At 40.6% G+C, this 23755-nt stretch overlaps 1 protein-coding gene across 4 annotated transcripts in view; it reads right to left on the minus strand.

Annotated features, from left to right (window-relative positions):
* The window catches only part of LOC116938357 (histone deacetylase 4-like), a 189608-nt gene that overhangs the window by 160394 nt on the left and 5459 nt on the right, over positions 1-23755 (minus strand). The window lies entirely within an intron of this gene.

The raw sequence follows: 23755 nt of genomic DNA on the forward strand, positions 1-23755 counted from the left end.
CATAACCCTAAGGGAGTTTTAGCCGGGCTAAGTTTACATCGCAATTGCTGCTAGTATGCTCTTTAAGGAATCAAACATGGGTAGCTGGTATCGTAGCACAGTGCGCTCGCTAATTATAAAGACACCGCACCACTCTTCCCACTCGCACCACAAACACACGGGGACGTATACAATACACATGCATGCAACAACAACAACAACAAAAAGCAACCGTTACAGCAAACACAACATTGACAATATTGTCTTTTACATTATGGCTTTAAATGCAACCACAGCATGGTGAATTAAATGGAAACTAGAGAGCAGGAGCGCATGCTGTGTTAGGAATGCAATAGCCATGATCAAAGCCCTTCATCAAGACACGGCTTGCTTTAGAAGGACCACTCCCCCCTGTCCTCTTATCACTCCCTGCAACAGCAGTAAAGCACAAGTCTCTAGCTGCACTCACACATGCAGCCTGTATATTAAGTGCGTGTTGGGTGGGGCGCCCAGTTATCTCAGTCAGCCAACCCATGGCACCTGGTTCTGTCCCGTGACCTCCTGTCAGTGTGCCCTCGACACTTAACTTGGCCTCAAGGTGCACCTAGCCTGGCACGAACACCAATGGCGACGTCACGGCCACTTAGTGGCGAGCGGGGGTTGTTTTCGTGGCCACGGTGATTGACGCACTTGTACTATGAACCACGTGCACCTCGTTCGATTACCGGTCGTGGTTAATATCAGCGGCGAGTAACATCTGAAGTGACCAGTGAAATTTTAAAATAATACGTCGCTTTTTATGGAATTAACATGGGGGGGTGGGCGGGGGAGAAATATGATCAGCCATTGCATTCGTGTAAGTACTGTATGTGGCTATTGTCATTTTAAGTGTTTTCAGTATAAAACACGTGTTTTTCATGAAAAAAAAACAAGTGTGAGATTGTGGAGGTGCGGCATAATGAGGCGAATATAATAGATTGGAATACGTGTGTCTGGATTACATTCCCACCAACCTCTGTCGCAGGGCATAATAATTGGAAAAAGTAATTGAATTGACTATTTTTATTATCTACATCTAGAAATAAAAGCATGGCTTACATCTAATTATTATCCAATTTACAATAAATTACAATACATGCCCACCACACCAACTCAGTCTGCCGTACGTCCTCATCCCTTCCTGCCGTGTTCACTGAACAATCCTCCTTGGATTTTACACTGAAGTCCCTTTGCTAAAATAACCCTCCTTGTTGTACATCACAGACATATATTTGTGCATTTACATTGTTAGAGGAGGAAAATTTCCTGAGCATTGTTCGGCGAGCCTTGAGCAAGTATGCGTACTTTATCAAACATTTCCAGGAAAAGGTCACCCAAAAAGAGTCCTTTTTCGATTTTTGTCCTTGAGAGTAACAATTTCATAACTGTTTTGCGGATGAATTATGTTTTGTAACTATGGAAATCAAGGAGAGGAGACACACATTCGCTAAATCTTTGCAAGTCACGGACAAAAACCTCAAAGCAAAAAGAGTACCTACACATAATTAAATAATGATAAGGGACAAATACAAATTAAACGCAATACGTTTTTTTTTACCAAATATCAATTTCATAAATGTTTTGTTTTGGGGTAACAACAATTAATTTACAAACACAACATGGATTAAAATATATTGAATAAACCGTATTATTCATCGACAAAATGATATTGCTCCGAGATAAGATATAGCCTCTTGAATAAGTTACTGGTTATGACAATGTTATTAGAACATTCTACAGCAGCATAAAAAAACCCGAAACAAATTAATGTTCATGAATTCCCACTGCACCATGGCTTCCATTTCTTCTCCTGTCAATGTTCATAATATATTTGGCAATGCTTCATCATTTGTTCTTAAATTACAGTTATACTATGCATCAACGCAAAAAAAGTGTGTTAAAGGTAACAGATCACTGTATTCTGCATTTTCCTGATACACCCCACATGCCCAGGCTTGAAGTACATTCTTAAAGGCTTCATATCTGTTGCTCTATCTAAAACAACAACAACAACAACAGTGCACGCCCACCAGTGTTTACAAACATCACGAGCCTTTGCTTGCCTGTGGCCAATTACAGTACTTGTCAGCTTTCTCATTATTCAATTGATTATGCATATCTTTTAATTAATATGCAAAGGTAAAAAAGTGGTTAAGCCACAGTGCTGCAACAGATTGCTCACTCCACTGCCGGTGTCAGCCCAGAGAGAGAGAGAGAGCTCTAAAGAGCCCCTCTGAAGGATAATTGACCTATTTGCACCATCGTATGAACGACCGTGTGGATTGCAAGTCCAGTGAGTTAACCATCACACCCGCACCAGCATCATCTCCCTGTTTAAAATATGACAGGATGGGGGCAAGATATAACTTGTGGTCACGTAAATTCACCTTATCCGTGGTCTGGTGCAATGTCGTTAAGAGTGCTCGATTTGCAATCACACAATTGTGAGTTCGAAACTCTGGTCGAGAGTAGACTCGGGCTTGAAGAAATGAGACGTCAAATTAAAAGTCAACAGTGGTTGGCCTATAGAAAAACTTGTGCCTCCCATGGCAATGTGGAATTTCCACCAGTTGCGTAAGGCTGCCAATGGAAATGAGTGCCGCGAAATTGCTTGTTCTATTCCGGAGACCCGTTAACTTAACTTCATGAACCCAAATCCACGATACAGTATGAAAAACTAATCTTATTAACGTTGTTAAGTTATTACTATCAGTCCTATATACACACGTACAAAGTGCAATACTGTATAATGTGCATATTTAAAATAATGAATTGTAAACTCGTAATGGTCATAAAGAAAGAGCACTGCTATACAATTGTTGCACACAGCACCCCCTATTGATACAATTATATAATGAAAAATATGTACTCAAGCCCTTGTGGTAAACATCTGCTGGATGGGGTCCTACCTACATCATGTAGGTTGTGGGCGTCATTTGACCATACTTCACCACAATAACAAATATATATGCTACTACAAAATATATACAAATAAACAGATACCGTCAAAAAATGCAACGTATCGTATCATTTACTCCATAGAGATTTTTGGATTAAATCGCGTAAATATAAATGTGTCGTTAAACCTGACACCATCCAACACTTAGTAAGGTTTGTTTACGTTAACAAAACATGCCAATTCGTTACTAGTTCAGCACACAGGAGAGTAAACCCACAACATCGACAATTCAAGTACGTTTCGCCGTTAATTACAACCAGCACCATATACATAGTATATACTATTATAGCTTGTATACTAAGTATATATTGCTTTTTGCAATTAACTTGAATACTTTTTGGGTTTCAAACATTCAATAATGTCTCAAGTGAGGTCAACAAATGCTACATTCCGGACAGATGGCGGTATATACTTTTTAATGTTGAAAAGGCGACGCAATAGATGAATAGAAGACTTCAGCTCAGCAACGTTGCCAGCAGTAACTTAAGAAGCCATTTCTGACAAAAAAAGAGTTTAAAAGCGATTTCATCACAAGATTCATGGAAAGCCCCCTCCATACAACCATCACCTCTCTCAGGGTAATAAAAAAGGTACAAATGCAGTGCTTTGAGGAGTTAAATCATTGCTGGCAAACTAACACGTGCAAAATTTCACGACATTTCACTACGTACACAGTGCTATTCCTTTAAAGCTACGTCCTAATGGATGTCCTCATAAAGAAGAATCATGTCTGAGACACGTGCAGCTATCCAAATCGAATGGACGGGAAGAATGCAAGTGATGATTGCTGCACCTTGTATTGATGCAATGGTCGATGTTCTTTGTTGAGCGGTCACGTGTGTACAATAGCACTGCGGCATGCCCAGATTGTCTGCGATAGTTTTCGTTCGAGGCAAAACGGCAAAAGGGCAGGCCCTGCGCTTGCTTTGCTCAACGCCACTGCTGGGAGAAGGGCCACTGTGGGAGGGAAAGCTCTACGGAGCACCGCTACGATATATCAAATGTCTAGATTTTAAGTTTTCGTGACTGCAATGATCCATACTCTTTGGTTCTTTCGGAAAAGTCACGTAGGTAAAAAAAAAGAAAGTTAATCAAATCGCGGCGTTTCGGAAGCAACACAAGCCTCCGTCATCAGGTGGGATAGTCACAGCAAGAAAGTAGCAGCAAATAGTCACAGCAAGAAGTAACAGCAAATTACTTCTTGCTGTGACTATCCCACCTGATGACTGAGGCTTGTGTTGCTTCCGAAACGTAGCGATTTGATTAACTTTCTTTTATTTTTTACCTACGTGACTTTACCGAAAGAACCAAAGAGTATATAAAATGTCAAAATGAAATCATTGGCATATATTCGTAGGGAAAAAAAACATGCTACATTTATGTTTAACGCATGAAATGCAATTTAGAAGTAAAAAAACCTGGGAAGCATCAGGGCTTTAAGAATTATTACTGGACATCTGTGAAAAGGAACTTCATAGCTCATCGGATTCCTCCAGTATAAATACATATTCTGATTCTGAATTGCTATTCTTTGTTAAATTCCGTGACATTGAAACGTTTACATGTAACACATCTGGAATGAAGCCCAATTACCTGGGACGTGTACATATATAAAACAGGTTTCCAGCCACAATGTCTAAAAAAAGTTCATTGGCCAAGGTCTCTTCATCAGATAATGCCCCTCCGAGCACAAAGCCATCACTGAGGTCTTGGGTTTGAAGTTCAGTTGTCCACTGGAAGTAGAGGTACCACCTGTCCTAGTTTTCCAGATTAAAATGTAACTCTCCGGAGAAATCTGTAAGTCTTTCCAACATGTAAGAGTCCCGGTTTTTGTTCGATTAATTATAATGATTCACCAACACCCTCTTGTGAGGTATTCTTCTTCCCATAATATGTGTGTGCCTCGGAGGTGGCAACCCGAAATAGAAATCTGCGCGGTTTTCTTGTGTAATGTTGTACAAAAACCCATGACTCATCACTTGACGAAAGCTCTCTGGGTTTTAGCACCACATGCTGGACACGTCAAGCAATTACAAGATCGATCAAGCTCGTAATTTAAGACACGGCAGTGCCGGATTAAGCTAGTGCGGGGCCTGTAGCATATGTTCTAAAGGGGTCCTAAATAAAAAAAAACACCTAAATATGAAAACACAAAATTGTAACTTGCATAGTAAAGTAATTTTATTTTTTCATTTGATACACAGCTAGATACGACAAATCGCTAACCTTAAACACTCAGTCGTTCATAACATTTGAAGGCAGTATAGTACTATAGTAAGAGAGCAAGTGCAGAATCACTGAACCAGAATTGATAGCTTGAAAGCGTTTAGTGCGGGGCCCTTGAAAGTGTGGGGCCTGGAGCATGTGTAGATATTTTTCCTACTAGAATAATCCAGCACTGAGACACGGGACTCGCATAACACACAGCACTGTAGTGTACCCAGGGAATTACAATTTTGGGGAGGCCAGCGACGATAACAGATATGCAGTCAGTCTATCGAGGAAAACATTTTGACAGCAAACGATGGCTCCTAGACTTAGCAGTGTTTATAGGCGTGAAGACCTCTTGACCATGGAGATGCACATCAAAAGTGGAACTGCTAACACAGCTGCGTCTTTACCAAAGGTGATGGTCTTCTTTACTTATCTCACATCAGGAGGGACCAAAGAAAGTCCAGTGCTGACTACAATCAGGTCACCTCATCTACAAGCAAAGTACAGTCGTTAAATATCTGCGCACGTTCATTGTATCGTTAAAAGGTATTACACTTTCAACTTTATTTTTTTATTTAACCAGGTTTCAGAAGCGACCTGGCCAAAAAAGACAGCTCAACGAAATAGCTTATCGTCACGTGGAAATATATATAGCAGCCAAATACTCTAAACGCCTGATGTTGATTATACATGTGGAGGGGTAAAACCCCGGAGGACATGGAGAAAAAACCACGCGACTACGGGAAGAACATCAAACACTCCAAATATACAGCAGCAGCAGGCGTCAGGCTCGGGATCGAACCCACGAACCTCCTGTATACTAGGCGAGGTAGTTAACATCTCGACACCACGGCACCCCCTGATGTCAACGTGCCGCATTTCTTGGAGGAGGCTGCAAGGCAGGACAACAAAGAGGCACTCTGTGGTTTCATGCCAATCGCATCGTCTCACTGCGACGCCCTGATCGAAGGCTCGCCTCAATTGCAATCAATGATGAATGCAATTGCCAAGCACTTAAGTAAAATACGTAACTCATTAAGCCTAAATGTAATCACTTTTAGGAATTAAAAAAAACAAGCCTCGCCAATTGGTTGGCATGTTTTATACAAGGCACCGCCAACATAGAAAAAAGAAAACTCATATTATTTGAGTCTTTCGGTAAAGTCACGTAGATAGCTACAAAAAAATACTAAAAACTACGACGTTTCGATCGCAACACAAACGGTCGTCATCCTTTTCCTGATGACGACCGCTTGTGTTGTGATCGAAACGTCGTAGTTTTTGTTGTTATTTTCTTTGAACCTTTCTACGTGACTTTACCGAAAGACCCAAACAAAATGAATTCCTGCAGTCACGGAAAGCTTTAAGTAAAGAAACGTAAACTCATTTAATATTAAATTTCGATTTAAAGCTTTCGTGACTGCAAGGATTCATCTTCTTTGGTTCTTTCGGTAAAGTCACGTAGAATGAGAATAAAATAATAAATTGATAAAATAAAATAACACAATAATATTCTCAGGACGTTTCGGCCACAACACAAGCGGCCTTCATCAGGTGAAGGGACGAGACTGTCTGGAAGATAGCGCTGGAGTTAATATTTCCGGAAAGTGTACATTTAAAAGGCTGTTTAATGTTATACAAACTCTTCAATCGCCACCATTTTGTAAATTGCTTGGACAGCAAAGGCAATTAAAGAAAATAACAACAAAGAACATCCCAAACGTAATGTCAATCATTATAATTGTTTCGAACAAACCATAACACAATTGTCACAGATGCACTCTATCCTGCCCAAAGCAATTATCAGCGAGGCATTGCTCTCCGTCTCCCCAACGCCGTACTTTGTGAAAAGAGTGGCGCCGGATAAAACGTGCTTCGTAAAGTGACAGCTGCTGTGAGCTACAATTTGCAAAAAAAAAAAAACGGGTAAATTGCTCTCTGTATGGGATTAATTAGCTGCTATAACGGCTACCAATAGCTAAATTCAGGCCAGGACAAGCCCCATTGGTCCGACTTATTTGCACAGTGGGACAAGCTGATAATGGGATTTCTACCGCAGGCTGTGCAGCGAGCCTCAGAATTGTAAGCAGTTTGTTGCAAAAACTTACGGCCACGCTATACGATATAATTACTACACTGCCTGTCCTAAAGTGGGTCATTTTTACATCACAAGTGAGACGTAAGTCGGGGTTCTAACAAGAGGGTAACGTATGAAGGCTACTGCAGACTTTATAGTAATCGCAACGACTGCGGCACACTGCCAGGAATAGCGACGCTTCCACTTTCTCTACTTGGATTGTTCGAGCCGGAATCAATCCAGTTAAGATCAAATCAATTTAGCCTCTTCCAGTTGCATTTTAGTCTAGCATCTGTGCTCAAAGCCATGTTGATGTCGGTAGCCACAAAACCATCAAATCAATGCATCATTGTGGTCAGGTGATCCCTATGTCGGGACTCCGGGCTCCCATAAGCCCCCAGCTCTCGCATAAACTGCGTTGCGACTTTATGTCTGTTGAAGGCGAACGACACGGCAATCTATTCCTCTCGACGAGCTCTACACGACGCGCTAATCAAAGTTTCAAAGTTGTGTTTCTTCTGCGCATTCGTCCTCGTCGCTGCGCTTGGCCGACACGACAACAGGGTGATCCGCGCCAGGTGGGTCGCGGTGTTTAGATGCGCGGTGGGACGGAGTCGTAAAAACAATAATTAATTCATTACGATTTTGACTTCCGTTCATTCGGGACCGCAATAAGGTTCAAGTTTCAAATAGAATCACGTTTGTCATTATCTGAAAACCGGGCGTGTTTTCAGATATACATGTGTAAATGCATGGTCCTACAGTTAATTGCATGTCATTTAAAGATCTGAACTTTTCATATGTTTAAAACTTTTCATTGCAGCGTACAAATGAATCCATTATAGATGATTAAAATGTCTGGCTTATTCCATCAGTGCCAACCAAGAAAAAACAATATCACAGAAGCTCAAAGTTTCACTTAAGAAATATTAAATGGAGTTCCGTGGCATTATTCAGCATCATGTGGGGATACACTCTGGATGCAACGACGACGCCGCTTAAACAAAATATGGGAGGACTCCGATGATCAGTCCTCGAATAATCCACGATTCCTAAACATTTGCAGTGCCCGAGTGGTTCGCTGCAGATGCCATAATCTGTGGAGGCAGAGATCCTGAAATCCGCGCTTTTGTATTGATCCATGTAAATCGATCTTATCCGTGAGCGACTAATAATTCCCATAATCCACAGCTCAAATAATACTTTATATTATTTATTGCAAACACACCTCGCTGACTCTCTGCGTTGCGGACAGAGACAAACAATGATACAGAAAGACAAACGGCGCTGCAGAAAGGCAAAGGAGGATGCGGGCAAACGGAGCCCCAAGAGGTACAGGCGGAGATGCACAGAGACGAACTGAGATCGAAAGCGACACACGGAGATGCAGAGAGACAAAGGGAGGAACAGTGAGACAATCGGCAATGCAGAGGGAAATAGAGCTTCAGAAAAACCAGTGGCAGAGAGACAAACGGCGAGACAAATATTAGCTGTAGGGAAAACTAAACAGAGCACCAGAGAGACATAGACATATCGAGATATACGACAAACAAAATTGTGCTGATGTGAAATCTGTTGAGCAGTTGAAGACTTTAGCATTTTGTTTAGACTTGGTGATTAAGTATTTTTTTTTAAATGCTCAAATCATTTTAACACAGACTCATAAGGCAGAGTTCCTCTATTTGGGAAACGCGGGTGAAGCTTCATTTATCAGATTGTCGGAGTGTGTAGTCACGTGCCGTTCTTCTCCTGGAGCCTTGAGCCTTTCGCAAGTCGCGCCACTAAAAAGAAACTCTCACACTGTGACGGCGCAAATTTTAGCAGCGCGGATTTTAGGATTATATCACCACTGTGTGCTACGGATGACAGATTCCCGAAGTGCCCCCACATCACCGCAGATTATTATTGGTATTTGTATAGCGAATGATAGAATGCTGATTGCTGTACTACACTGTGTGTATATATTGTACCACAGGCTCAAAGACATGCTGTAACACTGCCTTTCCCTGTCCTGTATATTCGTCAGCCAACTACGCAAAAGTTTCGTCGGGAGCACCATCCTGAAGTTCCAAACTTCTTGGCTGATTATAATATTGCAAAAAATTGAAATAAGTCAAAGCGAGGACGACTTGAGTTTTCAAATATTGCCTTGCAACGATGAAAATTATTTTGGTGGGCAATTGAGGTTTTTTACTTTACATTTAACTTCAAACGAATCAAAACAAACACTTCACTGCTGAATCGAAGCATCCAGCCACACGGGAGCTCTGTGGCGAGAGATGGCAACAACAGCTGCACTTTGTAACCCTCAGACAACCCCTGTAACAGACCACGTGCCCGCGCCTTCATAACAAACTGCAAGCACACTGCCCGTGTTCCGTACAATCTCTGCAAACGGTATTCCGCGACCTCCGAATTGCGCCGTTTGGGTACGTACGGTGCGAACGAAGTCCAACGCACATCGTGCGCTGCATTTTTAGGACACCAGATTTTTTTTTCACGATCTGCAAAACTTTATGCAGTTGAACAAAATCTTTTGACTTTGGATGCTGATATTGTTTTACTGCGGGGGAACATTTGATTATTTCAGGATTACTGTGCATGTTTAAATGTACTTAAAAAAATAACATATGTATATTTAAAACATACCTAATGCTCTCCCAAATGTTGCGTGTCGGCAGCATATCATGCAACGGAGTTACCTATTCAGGTCTCTCACAGAACAACGCAACGCTCATGTGAGTGAACGACTCACGGGAGTTGGATATCACAGAGCTACCTCCGAGATCCATTCAAGTAACCTCTGGACCGCCTCACAATAGCGGAGCTGCAATTTACAACCTGATTTGCATGTGAAATTAACGCTCTTCGCATGACAGTCAGAACCGAAGGTTAACTAAACATCCAGTGCAGAACCAAACGTTATGCGATTTTATTTTGTGCAGTAAATCGGTGACCAGGCTGAGACCATCATCACCTCACTGCACTTGAGAATCCGGTTTAATTACGCAGGCAAGTGCCTGTGTTTAAATCCAGCATCTCTGAACGTTATCGGATGCTGTGTTTGAATCCTTGGTTTAATAAAACGTCTAATCACTGGTGCTAATTTTAGAGTTAGTTTGCTATGAGGTATGGCCATGAAACAATGTAACGCAATCATAATAAATACATTTAGACTGTAATACTGTAGCTATTGTGTTCCCGTTGATTTATAAATACTACAGTGAGTATACTATGCATACGAAGATAATGCATATAATATTTTAAAGTAACCTGTTATCTGTGATGATGCCATGTGCTTTCCTTGTCAATCTTGGGCTATAGATTTGATATAACTTAACTACTAAAAAAAATGTTTAGAAAAAAAGTAAATACTCTACCAGTCACATGTAAAGTTTTAAACCCGATGAAACACACTTCGATGCGTCAACGTCTTTCCATGAAGACCAACCCCTCAATTCAAGGCAGCGAAACATTAAAACACAAGGCGAAAGCAGCGAGACTCGGGGTAAATTAACACGTCTTCACATCTGATACAGCGGAGTAGTCCGTAAATGACGAGGAAAGGCGTCGTGACGCCCATCACATCTAATGCAGTACGGTTGGTAACACATGTCGCCTTCACCCACGGGGGCGGCGGCGGGGAGGGGGGTGGAGAAACAATGCACATTCAAAGCGACTTACCTAAAGGCAGCGCGATAAACTGCAAGCACAATTAAATCAACTCGAGAGGAGCATTTGACGTCTGCGCGACTCGCACAACCGCTCTGTTCCCTTCGTTTTCGCTGTGGTTACGTGACAGCTCCCATGAAAAAACGCCAGAGCAGCTGTTCCTCATGACGTTAAACAAAGATAGCCTTATTTTGTACCCCGCCGGCCTATTCTATAAATTGGGCCGTGGGTTCTTTTTTTTTGGCAGCCATTCGCTTTGGGGCGAGACGAGCCAAGACAGCTGTGATCATTACCAAATAATACCGTACTGTCTTAAGCGCACGGAACAACTTATTTTTAGCAACTACAAGTGCACAGGCTGTTGAGTAAACGACGCAGTCTTTAGGCGATCTGCGGTTTCAGATTGCAAAGATATGGAGGGAATGAAGCGAATGGTACATTCGATTATGATGTACATAATAATCTGCAAGGCAGGCTTCTATCAATTAAAAAAAACCTTTACGTTCCTTAATTTAGTCGATCGGTAGGTTGTGTGTGGTGGGGTAAAGTGTGGGTACTCCACCAATTCAAGATGGCTTGCCAGTGTGGAAGAGTAGGCCAAATTTCCTCTGGAGAGGTTTTCTAGAGCTCCCTCTAGCGGGAGGCTCTTCTGCAGGACAAACGAGGGTTTCTTGTAAATGGTTTTGCCTTTAGCGTATGTCTTAAAGCACCAAACATTTTACAGACGAAACAACGCTTAGATTTCCATCAATGTGACAGTTGACCTTGGTGATATGGGTAAACAATGTGTACATGACAAAGGGGCTTTGTTCAAGTGCGCGTGGGTGGATTTCACAAACACACAAATGAAGTTGCAAATGCCTTCCCGCAGAGACAATGAGACAGATGGCAGTGAGAGAAATTTAAAAAAGACACTTAAAAACTTGCTTATGCAGCTACTCATTAGAGGTTCCGAGAATAAATGTTCATTAAATAAATGAGTTGAAATGTACAAATACATTACAGCACCCAAAAAAAGTTACGTTTATGATTTCATTTCACAGATGTCCTCACCGGGTATAACAAATTGTAATTGCTTGATATTCTACTGGCACACACAAGATGCGTGGAACTTTTATCAACGAACACATTATATATTTGGAGATTTAAAAAAAACATACTTTTTTCCGTTAACTATTTGATTTATAAAGGTCCAGGCTATTTTAGAACATTCATAACAGTATTACATTGACATGATGCCTTGTGGTACTTTCAAAGAGTGCAGTTGATTGTTTTTACATATGGATTTGAAAAATACATTTCAATAAATGTAGTCATAATTTGTAGTCCTTTGTCAAACTACTGCTGGATCAAGGTCTCCCCCATGCCGTGTCGGTTATTGAAGATTTAGTTTTTACCCATACTTAATCAGCGCTGGTTGGTCAAGCGGGGAGCAGAACCAGTTAAAATTTCGTCTGTTGCCATTGATTACCAAACTTGCCACTGATTTTAGCCATGGCTGAGAATTTAACTCATCGCGCCGGGTTCACAGCGCGGTGTGATAACCACCATATCACACACCCCCCACACTCCTCATCCTGCCCCCCTTATAAATGACACTTGCCACATATTAAAACAAACACTGGGTTGGGTACACACGTTTCTCTCTCCGTGTTTCAGTCAGTAATATGCAGTGTTGGATACGTTGGAATGTTAATTTGTAATAATGCAGACTTTGTGCAAGTGGGAAAGTCTGGTAATACGATCCCACAAAAGACACGCTCCATCTATATGTGGCACTCCTCCTTGCGATTCGCGTTGCACACTGCATTGCCTACTTTTGGGAGGTGTAACGTTTCCATCAACGTGAGTAAACACTTTAAAGGACAACATGTTGTAAGCGAAGCAATGTCTTGATTTTCTTTTCCGCAATAATTTTACTTTGTGTTAAAAAAACAAAAACATACAGTGCATATTCAAATGTACCAGCTCGTGCATGGTTTCATATAAAAAGAGATTTCTGAATGTGTTCTTCATTTGTAAATCAAATACTTTTCCTTGTTTGTATCAGGCATTGGATGCTGCTGTATTGGAGATATAAAGTACCCCCCCCCCCGCCCCCATTGGCTTGATTCACAAACATTTGGCCGAGGGACACTTGGTAGCTCCCCACAGGGACCTCCTATTCTTGAAACAAATGATAATTGCCTTGTTTTGACTATCAATGCCCTCGCATTATCCCCAATGCTCCTGTCATCCCACTGGTTCGCAACACCATCACAGATCAATTTCAAGATCACACTCACATTCTTTAAAATCCTCAGTGGACTCACACCTGCCTACCTCTACCCTCTCATCTTACTCTACTCCCCTCCGTGCACTCTCCGCTCCGCTCCAGCAACCAAGACTTTCTATCAAAGCCTCCAGTCAACGTTCGATTTGAGAGCGGTCACTCATTCCCCTCTGCTGCCAAAATAGTCTGTAACTCCCATCCCCCAGCCATCCCTGCTGTTGATTCCAAACTCCAGTTCAAGCCCAGGCGAAAGAAGTTCATTGATTCCTCTGTAATTGGGCCTACTCTTCCACGGTGCCCAGGCGTCTTGGAAAAGCTGGGAGCACCCATACTTCACCCCACCATACCTGACCTGATCTACTGTCCCTTTAACTGTGTTGTACCCATTTGTACTGCTGGGTGGACAGAGGCGGTAGGGGGAGATGAAGAAAATGTCCCATTGTTTCAACTGCTGCTCTGAGAGGTCGAATTGAACTGGCCGCCTCTGGATTGCAATTGCACCCCTTAGCTCTGGGAGACATTGTGTGAAATGTAATTATGAGGTATTCTTGCGTTTCATTGAGCATAGGTTGCCCCAACATAACCCTATAAGGTATAAGCATACATGTGTCTGGATATAAATACAATTACCGTCAAGTGTTTACCAAAAGACTTGACTACAGCGGTACACCTATCAGTTTAGAATGACGCAAATTTAGAATTAGGGGCCCTTACCGTTGCTTTTTTTGCAATTAGCAAATAAAACCCATGCGGAGTGCTTTTGTGGTATCATTCATATGCCTCAGATTTGAAGCAAATCCGTCCGTGTACATGAGCACTTTTGTGAAGTTGCTCGTGCACCTGAATAAGTGAAAGATCATACGCGATACGTGGGAGTACAACGTGTTTCAGCTTTTTCTGTCTTCTTAATCGGCGGCAATGTGCTGAGCTGCCGATAGGACAATAATTACACTGTGGGAACAAGGGAACTGTTTATTAATCACAGTACATGACAGACGCTATTAACAATGGGTCACTGCCGTAATTCATTCCATTTTCCCCTTATAAATTAGATGCTGGGGAATGCAAAGGACAGCAATTTTTTTATTCCCAACAAGTAATACAGAAATAACATTAAAATGAATGCGTAGGAAAGCCTTTATCAACATAAAAACAATTGTGGAGATTAATTTATTGCTCAAATAATAAAGTGATATTTTTTCTGCTACACCTAAGTGTCTTGTGCAAAACAAGCACCATATTTAATTTCTAAAAGGGCATTGTCGAAATGTTATAGCATTGGAATGTTATATCTAGACATCATAACACGTACGGTAATGGTGCATTATCATCATCACATGCTAATGCACCCGAATTTTGTACAAAGAAGCCATGTCATTTTACAAAAAGTAATGCGTTTACATTACCTCTCATTCATTTTCATAACTTGTGATCAAAATAAAATCACAAAAGCCCCAATGTGATTTTCCGTTTGTGTATCGTGCATTGTTGTGTGTGTGGTTAAAACACCGCGATGTCAAATCCATAAAAAGAATCAAAGCTTCAAGTGAATAGTGCGGACGCGGGGTACGAGATGGCTTCCTAACGGGAAACACATTGATAAAGAACCGGATTAACACGGTAATGGGCTATACTGCAAATGTGAACGGAAGTGCATTATCATGTTACTTTAATCTCAGAGCGGGCAAAAAAAATCGTCTCCATAATGAACTCGACGTGAAGGGTCCTGCTGCCAGTATAGCACTGAAAGCTACTCGATGACACGCATCAGAGAAACGCTGATAACACGTGCAGGCCTCTCAGTTGGCTTTTAACAAGAAGCCGCTCTGAAATGCTTCCTGCCGGTTTCGCTTATCCCATTTTTAGCCCTGCTATAAAACTACCCCAAGCGAGATAAAGCAACGTTATTCTGAAATAATGTACTCGTTTTTTTTACGTAAACTGCCAATGCTATAATGGGCTCACAACTGCAGTGAAATTACATTTTAAACGGGAAAGACATCTCAGACATCAATCTATCAATCAGCACGTTCAGATTTCCTGCTCTGCACATGTCGCAATGCAGATTTCATTCTGCTCAATGTTCATGAATGTACAAATGCCGATGCTGCAACCGTAAACTGCTTTTTTTGATTTTTTTTTTTTAGACAGCAATCTCTTTCAACCAGAGTTCCATAGTCAGCTTCCCATCGATTACCGAGGCAACGCTGCATAGCACACCATCGCTGTGGAAATTTACACAAGTAAACTTTGCGGGCTGCTGTGGAGCGACCAAGATTGCCAATTTGACCGACTGCTGCTTTCAATCTATTCAACCAATTTTCATGCACACTATTAAAACAATGAAAACAACTAATCGGGAAGATTCCACAATTACCTTTTTTATTAGACAAAAGAATACCGACAACAATCATACTCATTTACCATACATTCTTACGTGCAGTTATTTATGTCGTAGGCTGCTGACCAACCTTAAATCAAAGCACTTGTGAGATTTTACAATTCAACCAACAGCAAAGGAACTGTGGGATGTCATACATTTTAATGCAAATAAAACATGTCAGTGCTAGTGCGAATAACCATCCACTCGCTCATTCCTTCCGCTTCTGTCCTCAAGCGATTTTTTTCCTTCTATCAGTAGTGCAATAACTGCACAGCAAGCATCAAACGGTGTGTTTGCCGCGAGAATGTAGGGTTTTATTTATTAACGAACAACGATTATATTCGTCCATACTTCCCATCCTAAAGTGAAGCCAGGGGCATCTTCAAAGCCAATTGCCACAATGTGCAAGTCATTATGGACAGATTTAAATTGTGCCAATATTCTAGCAAAAAAAAAACCCGTTGTTTCTGCTACTTTATCTGGAATATAGTTTAAAATAAATGAATCTAGAGCATATTTTCGATATAATTGTGATTAATTTACATTTATATGCGGTGACATTTTCGTAGTATTGTTGCAAACAATATCAAAATCTCAGAGAATAGTTTTTTCCCCTTTTTTCTGTCAACAAAAAACACCTTTTACAAGGAATCATGTCTGCATTAACCACAATACTTGTGGTCAGAATGCAAACAAAAAACATACTCTGATAATGTATGCATTGTCTTTGAAACGGATTGATCCACACCAGAGACAGCTTTCTTTTGAGCCTAGTCTCAAACGGTGTTAGACGAGAGGACGCCAAAAGGCGTACAGCTAAAAATCTCAAGCAACTCACAACATGCATTGACTCCAGTACTAAATTGTATCCATAACAGTTTAGAGATGGACGAAACAATAACCCGTATTCATTTTGTACATGACTACTATAAGAGGGAGCAATAAGACAGCTGATGTACACGTTGATGCGTATACATACAGGTCGCAATCATCATGCTCTATATATGTATTTGAGATGTATGGCCTTACATAACTTATAAATAAGTAATGCGATTAGAAAGCAAATGTGACCTACCAATTCTAGAACTGGCCTATCCCGGCACATATACATATTTATTACCTTAGATTCCACCCTAGATGATTCGTACAGGATTTAGGACTCTGCTATTCCAAATTTCCTCGTTTAAATCCCATTTAAATGTGGAATAGGGATCCGAACAGGAATTCTGCCACGGAAGATTTGTACAACAGAATGGGATTTCATTGCCATATAATAGAATATGAATATGAGGAATTAAAGATTGCTGCAGGGGTTTCTTAATATTTAGTGATGAAATCGATAAAGGCTGCAGGAGTCACAAGAAATGTGCGAATTGTATATTTGACAGTTTTGCTATATAAAGCCATGGTGCAGGTCTGAAATCCAGCCACTTGGGTTAGTGGTTCGCATGGAGATTTGTGCGTGAGACTGCCAAACCCACTGGCCTGTGAAGTGGTAGGCATGCCAGTATATAGGGTCCAAGTTTTTTTTTAATATAATGCTCAAAATGTGTTCAATGCCCAACACACACGAAGCATATATTCAGCATTTATTGGTAGATCATATGCTCTATAGAAACACCGTGTGGGTTTTAAAAGACACGACCCATTATATAAAAGTGTATATTTTAACGTGTCCTGAGAAAAAATAGTTTAATACGTATTATAGTTACGCACGTCTATTTACATTTCCTAAGCCCTTGGTAGCATGACATGTTATTAAACCTTTGAATGCTTTAATAGCCTTCTGCTGGTAGCAACTAAATGTCTAAATGTATGCAATGACCCCTGAGCATCATTTCATTGTAACACAAGATGCTCATCATCACCATAGGGACTTCTCTGTTACCTGGTTGTATCAACCACACGTCTCCATGGATATCAGTAAGTGCCAAGACAGGAATAACACATGATAACCTCAGATGGCGGATATGGAGTCAAGACTTGCCGTCGGAGCAAGGACTTGCAGTTGTAACTAATTGCTTTGAATAGCTCTGAGAGCAATTAACATTTGCATACGTTTAAATTAATTCAAGCAGTAATGCAGCACATTTAATTAAAACTCAGATTTGTTTACCTACACATTTAGTCATGATAATTTTAATTAACCTCATCTATACTTTATAATATCAACATTAGTGTAAACACTATGGTTCTTAAATAATTCATGAATATGTGTCTCAGTGCCGTAAATTATCTGTGCTGTCATATAGCCCTGATTAAATGCCACAAGAGAAGCAAATGAAATGCATCACAAAATATAAAAAGTGACCTTTTTTTTAAACAACATTATTTTTGTTATTGCTGTGATTATATATGATACGGAATACGGTAGCACCATTTAAGTAGAACAAACATGATGACAAAAGTCCCTATTTATTTGAGAGGAAAAATAAACGTAAATGTGTGAGTAGTAATATAGGTGACGATGCCAATGACACATCATTCATTGCCTTTAACAATATTAACAAAATGTACAAAAACATAATTTTAAACACAGTGTGTAACGACTACAAATCAAAAGTGTTGACATTGATTTGGCATGCATATTACTGGAGTGTTGTTAATATAAACTCAACCTTTTAGTTAGAAAAAACAAACAGTATTAACACATAGCATTACATATCTGTATTACGTAAATGTACGCAAGTTTAAAAGATGAAGTGCGTTTGTTCGATACATATCCACATCCCTGGGAAGGCACTTGGTAGATTTGACCCGAATGGGTGTCAATGCATGGAAATTTCTGCCTAAAAAAACGAATAACACACCAATCCTCGAGGCTTATATTCAGATGCGTGATCACTGGAACTTGACAGGTGCTGTAAGTTTGGGGCTGCAAGCTAGCCACGTCGATGGCAGTGCTAAGTATCTTCACCTCATGTGCGTGAATTTTTCTCTGGGTTCTCCCACGTGAAGTTACGCACTCATTCATTCATTAAATTGTAAAGTCCAGATATGCCAATTACAGGACGATCCCAGCACACTTCCAGAGACTCTGAGCTACTTATCTGGGTAACTGACATTTGTTTTAGGTGAAGCGTATAAACTCACGAACAGTGTCGTGATTTGTCTACTTTACCAATGGGGATCACGTGCAGGTGCGTAGGGGTCGTCCATAAATGACGTCACGCGTATTTGCACGATTTTTGACCCCCCCCTCCCTCGGTACACGGCGTCACAAAAAGTCAGACCCCCCCCTCAAATATGACGTCACAAAGCTCTGCCCCCCCCCCCCCCAAAGCCATATTTCCACTTTTAAAATAAAGCATGCTTCAAATCGCTTTAAATTATTGTCCATGTAGTGCGTATTTAATGTGGCGCTGCACGCTGATGTTGAAGGAGAAAACATTTATTAAAAAGTCTATTGAATTAAGTAGAACGTGTTGTCTATATTTATTTAAAGTTGCGCATTTTGATGTGACGTCACATTTCTCAACCCCCCTCCTCCTCGTCACACATCGTCACAAATGTCTGACCCCCTCCCCCCCCCTGGTGCGTGACGTCATTTATGGACGGCCCTATAGTCGCAGCACTTTTCAGATTAGGCACTTGGCGTGGTCACTTGTGGAACTGTACTGACATACAAAATAGATTTTCAACAAGTTCCTCGGAATAACTGAGTCTGATGTATCTTTCAAATCCCTAAATATACCGCTGGCAATAAGCCAGCTACAGGAAGTTAAACATCGTGCATAATAATACTGCTGTTGCTCTCTCCTCGAATAGTCGTAATGCACTTTATAGGGTAGCGAGGTTTAAACCTATTACTCTTGGGTTGTTTTGTAGGGTGGTGGCGGAGGAGGAGCTGATGTCATGCAGTGATGGCAGATTATGAATTATAGAAAGTATTCAAAGATCATCCAAAAATTTACTTGGTGAACATAACTCTCATTCCACCGCACAGGTGCGGTGGAGTCCTGCCCTAAAATTAGTTTGTCCCCTTAGCTATTTCAATGCTAAATTATATTGTTTGATTTGTGCTGGGTGCCTCTGTGGATGTGTAGGCTTTGAATTTACACAGCCATTTCTGTGACCAGTCACAAGCTAATCCCTCAACCTTTTTCAATGCTAAATTCTACTGCTTGGGTGCCTGACTTTCACTCAACCAGCTTAAAAGGGTGCTACGAATCTTAACAGCGTTTATTGAAGCTCTGTCGTCCCAACAGGTTTGTCCCTTTCACCTGAAGAAGGCCACTTGTGTTGTGGCCGAAACGTCGTGATTTTTGTTGTTTTTATATTTTACCTACGTGACTTTACCGAATAGAACCAAAGAGTATAGTTTGTCGTAGGCAATGGACCATTGTGAGACACCAGGCAGACGGATGTTAATAACACATGGCGTCACCGAGTACCACCTCTTGGAGCACAACCTGTTGACCTTTACAGCCAGCGTTGAACTTTCTGTAATATGCGATGAAAGAAAAGGCACACATTAAAGTCGCTTTGTACCCAATGTTTTATTTGCCATGTAAAAAAAAACATCCATCTTTGTGCGTTTCATCTATATTTCATTTTCCTCATCATCATAATGCATTTTCAATCCACTGTAAGGTGAAGGCCTTCGTTATCTTAACACTGTGCCTCCTGTACTTTATTCGCCGTCTGTGCTTTGTGACAACGTGTAATTCGCACACCATAAAAGATGAATATTGATAAGGATCCCATCATGTGGTACAGGCCAGGCGGCTCGAAGTTAGAGCGAGCAGCTCGCAATTAGAAGTTTGCGAGTTCAAATCCTTGTTGGTTGTTGACTCAGCCCATCATCATCACTCCGGGGTTTACAAAACAAGTGCCACTTTGTGGGGAAGTCGACAACCACTGCCATAGAAATGTGGAATTTCAACCGCTGGCTCAGGGCTGTAAACGGGAAGGCGAGCGCTGCCTCAGCTCACTTGAGCCGGAAATCACGTCGACTTTTAAAGCAATAAAATTTGCCTGCAACCTTTCGTCAGTTTGTGGCAGTGAGATATCTGTTTCCGAGTTGCCCTTTCGTAAATCGTAAAATGCCGCTCAGAATGTCCGCACGTTTTTCTCCTGTTGCCACGGGGTTACCCGATTTTGCATCTAATCACGCTTCTTTAGAATAATTTTCGGGATTATCGGTAATGTATTTCCTGCGTTAGCTACTGTGATATCGTTAGTGGCAGTAAGTGCCTATTGACTGTGACTTCAAGAGGATTATTCAGTTTGTGCTTGTAATCCACACGGATTATAACTGTCTAAATCCTAAGCTATAGTATACTGTGAGGGCATTTTTGGTAATTGAAAGACAATATATTTTTTCAAAACAAAATTATAAAACATCATAGCACGCTTTATGTGATTTATTTAATTAGTGTTACATAGGCATGTGTAGGTGCTTTTTAAGGTCAGGGTTGAAATGTTATTTTGCCTTACTGCTGGACTCTATTCTCTTTGTGCTTATTTTGTTGATAGTTTGCCTTTTTATGTGAATGAAAATTGCCTGGAAGCACTGTATGGCATGATTCACATTGCGGTGAGAAATTTTATTTTTAACGAGGCTTCATAGAATGTTAAATATTGTACAGCTATTCACAGTCTGCTTAGTTAGAACTACTTCAACAGAAGATACAAGAACAATGGGCTTGGATAATGCACATGCACAATAATGTACGTTGATTACCATATAAATAACCCAATCGACAATGGCTACCCATCCCCACTTCGCTCAAGAAGGGCTCACAAGTGACGACATCAGAATCTACCCCTCTATTTAAGGAACGAAAGGTGAGGATTTATCCAAAAATCTGTCTGTCGCCTGATGTAGCAAGTTGTAATTACTGGCGAATAGTCGTACTCTGATTGTAAATTTTGTGGCTTTGCTCTCTAACACACCGGTGTGCTGAACAAGTAACGAATTGGCACGTTCTGTTTACATGACAAACCTTACTAATTCGCTGTATCAGGTGGTGGCGGGTTAACGACACATTTATATATTTACGCGATCTAATAAAAAAAAACTGCATTATAGAACTACTTTCATGTCCCACGACTGAACTCGTTGCAAAAATGAATCAGTGACCTAGTTTTTGTTTGCGAATGTTGTACCAGAAGGGCACATTTATGAAGTCTTATACAATGTGACTGAACATGGCTGAAATAATTCGTACTCAATGTTTTCAAGAGATTAATTTAAAAAAAAAATCTTACATGTACTATATATACTGTGTATCTGCATTTTATGGGAAAACATTGACAAAGAAAATCGAGCAGAAGCTGAAAAGCAGACAAAGATGGGTGGATAAATGGTCGATGGGAAATACAACGAGAAACAGAAAGAGGAATACACGGATAAGAGATTTTGAGTGTGTTTGAACAAGGGGATGAAGTCAGCGATATGGATAATAGTCGTGTGACAATTTAACCTCCTTATAATTCAATTATTTGTCGTTTGGGGAGGGGGCGGGGGGCACAATTCAATTCAAACATTGATACTTCTTTGCCATTATGGTGCATGAAGAATCTGTGGTAGCTGCAGGATATAAAACCAATTACGCGCAACAAAATAGGAATTGAAAATAGTGTACTTGATTCTAACACACGCGCACACACTTCAACGCATGAATTGTGAGCGCAAGTATCAGTTTACATGGCGACTGAACGGTGACGGAAATGAAGGTTAAGACAATTGTCGTTGCTGATAAAGGCAGCAGCTTTCCACTTTGCAGATGGTTGATGCAGGATGTTAACTTGGACAAATATGGAAATAGTAATGTTACAAAAAAAACTATCATCACCGTAATATTTACCTGTACCCTTCTTGTACAAGTTCACCAAAAATATATTGACATCTTACATGGGGTAATTAACTCTACCGGACACCTTACTCGTGGATTTAATATTGTTTTGAATAGAAACTTCATATTGTCATACGCTGTCTTAAGCCCCATGTTACCTCCACATTTTTCTCACAAATGTAACTGTTTCTTGAGCCATTGAGTCCACGGTGCTTCTCCTGACTACAACTCCAAAAGCATCTTATATCTTTTCCTTGCACATAATTTAAGATGATGTAACTATTTTTGCTAAGCTTCAATGTTATGGTTCAGATTAAAAAATAAAAAAATCAATCACGTTTGTTTCAATATTAATCCGTTTAAGATGTCCCTTCTTCCACATAAAACTGTAATTCAATTCAGTGAGTTCCATTTATTACTTTTATTTAATGCTGTTATACCTCTATAATTTGAGTAATATTGATTGCAATGTGGCTTAGTTATTCTGTCTGTAACCTTGACTGCTCTCACTCTTGACATTGCCAAGCTAGCAAAGGATTCAGTTTCTTAAAAATGTTTTACTTGTACAATGAAATTAGATTTGCTTCAATTTAATCAGCAGCAATACAAATACACTTTAGTTTACCAGGTATTCTCGACAGCAGTGCACAATAACAATAAGAGCAACCTTGTAAATAATTATTGTTGAATGGCCGCCTTTAGCCAACGCCTTTATTGCACAATGTGTGTTTGGCTTCACGTGATGAGCATTAACGTCATGAAGTCTTACCTTCGTATGAGTTGTACAAAACACTCAACACATTCGTCAACATAAGTTTTACAATTTCCCATTGAGTGGAAATCACTCATGTGGTGTTTATAGAAATATTCCACGAGCTATTTATCTGTTTGTGACATTTCAATTGTACCCAAAACATTGCATGTACAGTACACGATATCCACCACCCCCTTTCAGAAACCCACATTTACCAGTGTGGTCTGGTATGGTAAAAAAAACATTAATGACACAGCATGGAGAAGTGTTCATACAGCGGTGGACTGACATAGGGCTGTAAGAAATAAAGCAGGTATTAGGATGTTTTAACACCGAATGGATACCTTTTTCAAGGAATCAAGTCTGCATTAACCACACGAACTTGTGGTGAACATGCAAACAAACATGCTCTGATAATATATGGGCATTGTCTTTGAAACTGATTGGCCTACACGAGAGACAGCCTTTTTATGGCCCAGTCTCAGCAGTGTCAGACCATAAAACGCCAAAAGGCGACAGCACAAAGACAATCCCCGTATGAGAGCATTGATAGCTCGGGGTGAGCAGCTACTCTACATGTATATTCAGGGCTGTATATTACTATTT

The sequence above is a fragment of the Petromyzon marinus genome, chromosome 4 (genome assembly GCF_048934315.1).
Source record: "Petromyzon marinus isolate PM22_M1 ecotype Great Lakes invasive population chromosome 4, UKy_Petmar_22M1.pri1.0, whole genome shotgun sequence".
NCBI classification, from domain to species: Eukaryota; Metazoa; Chordata; class Hyperoartia; order Petromyzontiformes; family Petromyzontidae; genus Petromyzon; species Petromyzon marinus.